Source organism: Bubalus bubalis, chromosome 22 (assembly GCF_019923935.1).
Source record: "Bubalus bubalis isolate 160015118507 breed Murrah chromosome 22, NDDB_SH_1, whole genome shotgun sequence".
NCBI lineage: Eukaryota > Metazoa > Chordata > Mammalia > Artiodactyla > Bovidae > Bubalus > Bubalus bubalis.
In genome coordinates, this window is record NC_059178.1 from 8480041 (window position 1) to 8489572 (window position 9532).

Genomic DNA, 9532 nt, shown 5'->3' on the forward strand with positions numbered 1-9532 from the left:
GCAGTCCACGGGGTCTCGAAGAGTCGGACACAACTGAGCAACTTCACTTTCACTTTTCACTTTCATGCATTGGAGAAGGAAATGGCAACCCACTCCAGTGTTCTTGCCTGGAGAATCCCAGGGACAGGGGAGCCTGGTAGGCTGCCGTCCATGGGGTCGCACAGAGTCCGACACGACTGAAGTGACCCAGTAGCAGCAGCAGCAACCTATATTATCCCTTCAATTTTGTGTAATTATCTTTTAACTCATTTTGTTGCCTGTATATAAGTACAAAGGTTTGCACTGCAACTTTCAGTGTGAGTAGTCTTTTTCAATTTTAGCCTTTTTAATGGTGGGTCATGGTGTCACACTGTGGTCTTCATTTGCATTTTCCCAATGACAAATTATATTGAGCACATTTTTGTTTTTTGTGTTTTTTTTTAATTTTATTTTATTTTTAAACTTTACAAATTGTATTAGTTTAGCCAAATATCAAAATGAATCCGCCACAGGTATACATGTGTTCCCCATCCTGAACCCTCCTCCCTCCTCCCTCCCCATACCATCCCTCTGGGTCTTCCCAGTGCACTAGCCCCAAGCATCCAGTATCGTGCATCGAACCTGGACTGGCAACTCATTTCATACATGATATTATACATGTTTCAATGCCATTCTCTCAAATCTGGCAGGACATCTGAATTCATAAATCACCTATTGCCCCTCTTAGTAAGTCAAAGTGCTACATCTTCATCCATTACCTTGAATGATTTATAGAACTGTCCTTATTCTACAAATTAGAAAATCACAGTAAAAAACCTGCTTACATTAAGATAACAGAATTGTAACTAAAACCCAGGTTTTCTTATTGCCAATACAATGAGCCTTCTATCTAGACTAGCTGGATACAGTTATGCACTGGGGTGGGGGAGTGGGGGGGGGGGGGAGGGGGCAAAGCCACTAGAAGGGAAAGAGCCTACTTCTCTGATTCACTATGTAGAAGAAACCCACCTGCCAACCAAGAACACTCATCTCAAACTCTTGCGTAAACAAATAATAAATTTCTGACATATTGCAATATTCTACATTTGGGCAATCTATTTTTTTTTTTTTTACCACATACTGAAACAAACTTGTATCCCTATAAAGTTATATCTCTAGTCCTAGTTCCACTAAAGTATGCCACTAGGTTTATTCTTTGAATGTTTATCTCTATCACAAGGGCTGCTGCTGCTACGGGCATGCTAAAAATACATTTGGGAAGTGCAAAGAACTGACTAATTAGGAGACCCTGATGCTGCAAAAGACTGAAGGCAGAAGGAGAAGGGGACGACAGAGAATGAGATGGTTGGATGGCATCACTGACTTGATGGACATGAGTTAGAGTAAGCTCTGTGAATTGGTGATGGACAGGGAGGTCTGGCATGCTGCAGTCCATGGGGTCTCAAAGAGTCAGACACGACTGAGCAACTGAACTGAATAACTGCTGATTGCAATATCTATCAAATGAATACATATTAAGATATAACTCTTCATTAGATGACTGGAGTTTATTTTCCTGGAACACATTCAATCAAAAAATACTGTTTGTCTTTGAAAACCTGAGTCAAGTAGGTTCTTCCTTTATGCCATGTTGGTGGATGAGAAAAGGAGGTGCTTCTATGTTCCAGTAAGAACATTTCCCCAGCTTCCCCACCTCCAAGTTATCTGAATTATATAATGATTCAGGTGGAGAAAGCTGATAAGACAAAGTTGGGCAATCAGTTTTGATTACTTCCTTTGAAATGTCTACCAGTAACAAGATGGATCAATGCTCTTACTATGCAAATGTTTCTTATCTATTTCTCAGCTTTCAGATATCCAGACACTGGAGACAGTTACCAGCATCATAGAAGATATAGACCCTCGCCTCAAAGACAACAGAGTAATGATTCACACCAGCTAACAAATGCACCAGGAAAATTAAATAACAAGAAAATGATGTTGTATAATATCCTGATAACAAGATGAGGCTTCCCAGGTAGTGCAGTGGTAAAGAATCCGCCTGCCAGTTTGGGAGATGCAAGAGAGACAGGTTCGATTCCCTGGATCAGAAAGATCCCCTGGGGGAGGACATGGCTACCTGCTCCAATATCCTTGCCTGGGAAATACCATGGACAGAGGAGCCTAGAGGGTCACAAAGAGTTGGACACAACTTAGTGACTGAGCACGCACACACGCACACACAATAACAAGACAGGGACATCACCTTACTAGCCCCACAGATAAAACATTTTAAATATTTTGTCACCCCAAAATCCATGCCATACGTGTAAATTTCAGATATTTGTGGGGAAAGGCTCAATACATGTTCCCATTGCCCCCACTGCTACCCATTCCAGAATGTTCTCAAGAACTCGAACACTACAGGTGTTTGGTGGGTATGGGCCCCTAAAATAAGTGTCAGCAAAGGGAAGGAGCTGGGCAGGAGCTCTGAACTTGTACAGAAAACGAAAACATTCTATTCATGCAACTCTACATGATGATCTGATCTTGGCCTAGCTCCTTAGCCTTGTAAGTCAGTTTTCCTCATGTGCATAAAATTAAGGCTGGATTAAATAACCCTTAATACCATCTAGCTCTACCCACTTGAATTGGAGGTAAAATTATCTTGAGAAATAATATTCCTAGATTCCCAACACTCCCATTTTTTCAAGATTCTATTGACATAATTCAAGATATTCTACAGTTCAGCTTTTGTTTGTTCCCCCCAAATAAGTGCTTTATCTGTAATTTTTAGTGTCAATCCAACATTAAAAGAGAAGGCCACTGAGTGTTGATATGAACAACAAAATCAGCTGAGTGCAACTCTAGAACCTGTTACAGCTCACATGAATTCATGCAACGAATACTGACTGAATGCTCACAATGCCCAGGCAATGTTTTAAGTGCCTGAGATAGATCAGCACACCAGACAGTAATTCCCTGCCTGATGTGCAGCTTACATTTTATTAGAGGAGTCAGGACAAATAAACCAATAAACAAAAAGAGGTGACATACATACTGTATTAGAAAGTGATAAGGACTACGAGAACAGACTAAACAGGAGTAGGCAGGAGGGTGTGGGGTAAGAGGGAGCAAGTTTAACAGAGTGATGAGAACAGGTTTTGTCTGGAGTTGGGTAAAATTTCCTAGAAAACAGAGTTTTATGCTAGTCTCAGCTTCATCGGTGACGAGCCACATGCCCATGGATAAGAAATACAAATTCTTTGTGTCTTACTCTTCAGGTAAATGGGTAAGATCATAAGACCTTTCCAACAATACACTTCAGAAGTTTATGGCAAAAATTCAACGACCTGTAGAAGAAAATGTTTTGGAAACTTTTACACTCACCATAAAACTAAAGGGATTCGCAGTTTCCTGTCCTCCCCCTTCAGACAGAAATAAACATACATCTAGGTTTCTTGCTTCCCTTACAGTGCTTCCACATCACTTTTCCTTCAAATTTCATCTGTCCTATCTGCCTTCTGTCTGCTCCAGAGAGATGTGTTATGATCAATCCTTCAAATAAATTGGAGAGAGGTTTTAGGTGATCCTTCCGACAGATGATCTCTAAGCCAGGTTAATTTGCAGACATGTCATACTTTACATTTCATTTGGTACCACACACACCTGGAATGGTCTCTGCCTCTGACACCGTTTCCTGAACTTGTGTACCACAGACTGAATTTTTTTTGTTAGACAAAAGCCAAAAACCCGCAGTGTTAAGAATAAAGCAAATTACTGTGTACAAGGATCAGTCCACGGACACCCTCAGCCAGAAACCATTACAGCCAACTAACAGATCAACTGATAATGCATCAAGCACTCGTCTTATACAAACAGTGTGCTGAGGGGCTGAGAAGAGTACCGGAAAACATGCACCATGATTCCTGATAGCCGTACACCTGAAACTAACACAAGACTGTACACCAACTATATGCCAATAAAAGTTAAATAAATAAAGTAAAAAGAAAGAAACTGAAATTTTTCATTTTCATAACAGCTGACCTGGGGAAAAAAGAAACATACCCCAAAACATGCGTGCTTCATTCTAAAGACCTGCCGACTAGTGATTCAAGTACCTACCATGAGACCATGGGTAAGGAAGGCAACATCTCTGAGGCAACCCTACACTCACTCGGGGAGCTTGTTTTAAACAACGGCAGCCCGTGTTTGCTGACAAACACTGACACTATGATTGCCAGTCACTACAGTGGTGCATCCTCAACTCTTTTGCATCCTTAGTCTAACTCAGTCTGTAAACTTTGATCCTTTTTTATTTTAATTCACAAAGATTTGGAACAAAATGTAATAAACTATTTCTTTAAAAACTATGAGGGGATTTCCCTAGTGGTCCAGGGCTATAGCATCTGCCTGCCAATGCAGGAGACATGGGTTTGACCCCTGATCTGGGAAGATCCACATGCCACAGAGCAACTAAGCCTGTTCGCCGCAACTACTGTGTCTGTGCTCTAGAGCCCAGGAGCCACAACTGCTGAAGCCCCCACACCCTGGAGCCCATGCTCCACAACAAGGGAAGTCACCGCAGTGAGAAGCTCACACACTGCACCTGGAGTGGCCACTGCTCACCCCAACTACAGAAAGTCCATGCAGCTATGAGGACCCAGCACAGTCAAAAATAAACAAATAAATAAAAAAGTTTTTAAAAACCAAGACATTATGCGTCTTCAGTAGCTACAATTTTATTTCCTGTGTGGGCCTTATAATGTCTCCAAATACAGCAAGTTCTTTGGACCTTACATCCACCTGCCGAGCGCCTTTTCCTTTCTCCCATCTATCTAAACTCTACTACCCCAACTGGGTTAAGCACTCCTATATGCTCTCAGAACACCTGTGTGTTGACAGTCTCATTTCAGTTATATGTAAAATTATTTGTAGCATGAATAGCTCCACTGCCAGATTATAAAGAGCAGAGGCATCATCATTAAAGTTGACCACTAGGTCTGACACTTAGTAGGCTTCAACGAATAAATGCTTAACTCTTACATGATCTTTACATTCAACATAATCACATCTCTTTCCCCCAAACCATCACCAACTAGTGACTAGGCTTTATCTGTCATCCTTTATCTTTACCCTTCTACAATGTTGTTAAATAGGATAACATCTAAAGGATCAGTGAAATCATATTATAGAACTGTTTTTTAAAAAACAGATAGGAATGCACGTGTTCCAAGTTGCTTCAGCCATGTCCAACTCTTTGGAATCCTATGTACCATTGCCTACCAGGCTCCTCTGTCCATGGGATTCTCCAGGCAAGAATACTGGAGTGGGTTGCCATCTCTCCTCCAGGGGATCTTCCTGACCCAGGGATCGAATCCACGTCTCTTATTATGTCTCCTGCGCTGGCAGGCAGGTTTTTTACCACTTAGCACCACCTGGGAAGCCCACAGTATAGAAATACGAGGAGCTAAACAAGAAGTACAAATGTGAATTCATGTAAACGGTTCCAGCTCTTCACTACCAAAAACAGCCCAACACCACCTTCAGTCACTGTGCTTTTGCCCTCCATCCACTCTCTTTTGCTTCTCAAGTGTCCAGACTTTGATCTCTAATGTAATTCCCTGCTATGAGGAACAAGAACTCCTGGTTCCTTGGGAGGAGGTTATAAATATGTCCTATGGCAGGAAAAAATCAGGAAGGTCTTGAATATCCAGCTGTTTCCAGAAAGCAGTGATGATGTCAAGAATGTCAACACGAAGGAGGCTTTCAAGGGACCTCACAGGCCAGACTGTGATAACTGGAACCTCAATAATAGTCTATTGGGGTTAGACTGTATTACACCTATAGAAGGTTCTAAGGTCATAACAATGCTTAAAAGATAAAAGGTAATATAAACTGTTGATAATAATAATAGAATATATTTCTATATTGTAATAAGAGTGCTAAGTTGCTTCAGTCATGTCTGACTTTTTGCGACCTGGTGGACTGTAGCCCACCAGGCTCCTCTGTCCATTGAATTCTCCAAGCAAAAATATCGGAGGGGGTTGCCATTCTCTTCTCTGGGGGAATCTTCCCAACTGAGGAATCAAGCTCACATCTCTTATGTCTCCTGCATTGGCAGGCAGGTTCTTTACCACTAGTGCCACCTGGAAAGCCCACTGTAATAAGCAGAAGAATATTAATATATTAATATTATATATTAGGAAACAAGGAACCTTGTTTCTTCTATTAATGATAATCTGTTTAGAAGGGCATGGTAAACATCTCCAAGAAGCAGACAACAGAAAACTCATGAGGAATAACAATGATCTTAGTTAAGTATGATCAACACTCTATTGCTTTGATGCAAAAGAGACATAGAAACACTATACCTAGTTACTAATAACAATAATAGTATTGAATAATAATGTACTAGTTAACATTTATTGAGGCCTCCTTTATGATCTATTTTACTGTTCCATGAGATATTTATGAACAATCCTAGGCTGTAGCTACAATCACTAGTCCCACTGTACAGATGTGAAAGGCAAAGTATACAGAAGTTAACTAAACAAGGTCATATAGCTAGCATGTGGTAGAGCCTCAAACAAAGACAGGTCTGACTCAGAGTCCCCACCTAGCCCTTAGAAACAAAGAAATCCCCAACATTTCTTGTTACACACAACCCTGGTTTTCTGAAACATATGTAACTATGAAGATCTCATTGGTCAGCATTAAAGGATGAAAATTTACAGCATAAAAGGGGGTGTCAACTTCTTTTTGTCTCCAGAGACTGACACGTGCCACATATGATCCTTCCTCACAACCCAGTGATGGAGTTGACTAAGGAATACCACCCACCAATCCTGATACACCTATCTTGAGAATTCCACAGTATACACGCCCATCTCTTTATTTGTGAGCAATACTACTTATGAAAGTGAAAGTGTCAGTTGCTCAGTCGTGTCCAACTCTTTGCCATCCCATTGACTGCAGCCCGCCAGGCTCCTTTCCCAGGCAAGAATACTGCCATTCCCTTCTCCAGGGGATCTTCCCAACCCAGGGATCAAACCTGGGTCTCCCACCACTGCAGGCAGATTCTTTGCCATCTGAGCCACGGAAGCTCAAATACTACTTATGGCTCTACCCAAATCTTGCTTGTGGCTCTAAAAGACTTTTAAACAAGATGTATATTCAAAGATTTTTGCCACATTTCTCTCATGTAAGACTCATGTTAAAAAAATTTCACCACATTCTTCAGTATCAACTTATATGAAAGAAAACTGAATTAATAGAACATAATCTTAAAATGATATATCAGTTTATAAATTACAGGTATATTACTTCTAGGAAGATACTGAAATAAACATAAAGAAAAGAACAATGAATGAGAGGAGGAATCCTGAGACAAACAGATACTGTATCCAAGTCAGGAAGGGCTGAGAGGCATCAATGGTTACATAATAAGTAGAAGGAGGAGGGTTCAACAGATAATCAGCACCTATCATTACACACTTGTCAAAAGAAGGGTTCCAATTGTGTGTTCCAAAAATATCTGTTAGCTAAATTTCTGAAGAGAATAGATAATTACAGGGCCAATCCTCACCTACTAGGAGAAGAAAATTCCCTAGGTGGCTCTACTAATCACAATTAAATTATTTGAGAAATGCATGTTTTTAAAATGTCAACACATCAGGTCAACAAAATATAACAGGACAATGGCTCAGGTACTGCTGGCCAAGGGAAATTTAAAGACTGAATTATTTCTGGGATAAATACCAAGTTTCACAAGTTAAATCTGTATGGAAAAACAAATACTTTAAGGTCTCATAATATAACAGGCAAAACTCATGAAAAGTGAAGTCACTCAGTCATGTCCAACTCTTTGGGACCCCATGGACTCTACCGTCCATGGAATTTTCTAGGCCAGAATACTGGAGTGGGTAGCCTATCCCTTCTCCAGGGGATATTCCCTACCCAGGACTCAAACTAGGGTCTCCTGCATTGCAGGCAGATTCTTTACCAACTGAGCTACAAGGAAAGCCCCATTTAAAAAAAAAAAAAAAAACAAGAGGACTCCTTCTAATGCTCCTATAAGCAGGCCCATTATCACAACCAATAATTGACTGTTGATACTCAGTTCCTACAACATTTTGCTTCATTAGGATCCAAAGTCATTGCTCCTTATCAGCAAAACCAATCACAAACGTTCATTTGTTAATGCTGACCTATTTGAGATTTTACATATTTCATCTTTAAACACGTCTTTTCACATAGATAGTTACTGACAAACACTGATACCAAGCACACTATTTTAATTGAGAATATTCACCATTTGGAAAGCAAGTAGACAATTCTATTAGGTTCTTTTCCTGCTAGTTGCCTTTTTAAAATACATTCAGTTCAGTCACTCAGTTGTGCCTGACTCTTTGCGACCCCATGAATCACAGCACGCCAGGCCTCTCTGTCCATCACCAACTCTTGGAGTTCACTCAGACTCACGTCCATCAAGTCGGTGATGTCATCCAGCCATCTCATCCTCTGTCGTCCCCTTCTCCTCCTGCCCCCAATCCCTCCCAGCATCAGGGTCTTTTCTAATGAGTCAACTCTTTGCATGAGGTGGCCAAAGTATTGGAGTTTCAGCTTTAGCATCAGTCCTTCCAATGAACACCCAAGACTGACATCCTTTAGAATGGACTGGTTGGATCTCCTTGCAGTCCAAGGGACTCTCAAGAGTCTTCTCCAACACCACAGTTCAAAAGCATCAATTCTTCGGCGCTCAGCTTTCTTTAAAATCCAACTCTCACATCCATACATGACCATTGGAAAAACCATAGTCTTAACTAGATGGACCTTTGTGGGCAAAGTAATGTCTCTGCTTTTGAATATGCTATCTAGGTTGGTCGTAACTTTCCTTCCAAGGAGTAAGTGTCTTAATTTCATGGCTGCAATCACCATCTGCAGTGATTTTGGAGCCCCCAAAAATAAAGTCTGACACTGTTTCCACTGTTTCCCCATCTATTTCCCATGAAGTGATGGGACCGGATGCCATGATCTTCGTTTTCTGAATGTTGAGCTTTAAGCCAACTTTTTCACTCTCCTCTTTCACTCTCATCAAGAGGCTTTTTAGTTCCTCTTCACTTTCTGCCATAAGGATGGTGTCATCTGCATATCTGAGGTGATTGATATTTCTCCCGGCAACCTTGATTCCAGCTTTTGCTTCCTCCAGCCCAGCGTTTCTCATGATGTACTCTGCATAGAAGTTAAATAAGCAGGGTGACAATATACAGCCTTGACGTAGTCCTTTTCCTATTTGGAACCAGTCTGTTGTTCCATGTCCAGTTCTAACTGTTGCTTCCTGACCTGCATATAGGTTTCTCAAGAGGCAGGTCAGGTGGTCTGGTATGCCCACCTCTTTCAGAATTTTCCAGTTTATTGTGATCCACACAGTCAAAGGCTTTGGCATAGTCAATAAAGCAAAAATAGATGTCTTTCTGGAACTCTCTTGCTTTTTCAATGATCCAGTGGATGTTGGCAATTTGATCTCAGGTTCCTCTGCCTTTTCTAAAACCAGCTTGAACATCTGGAAGTT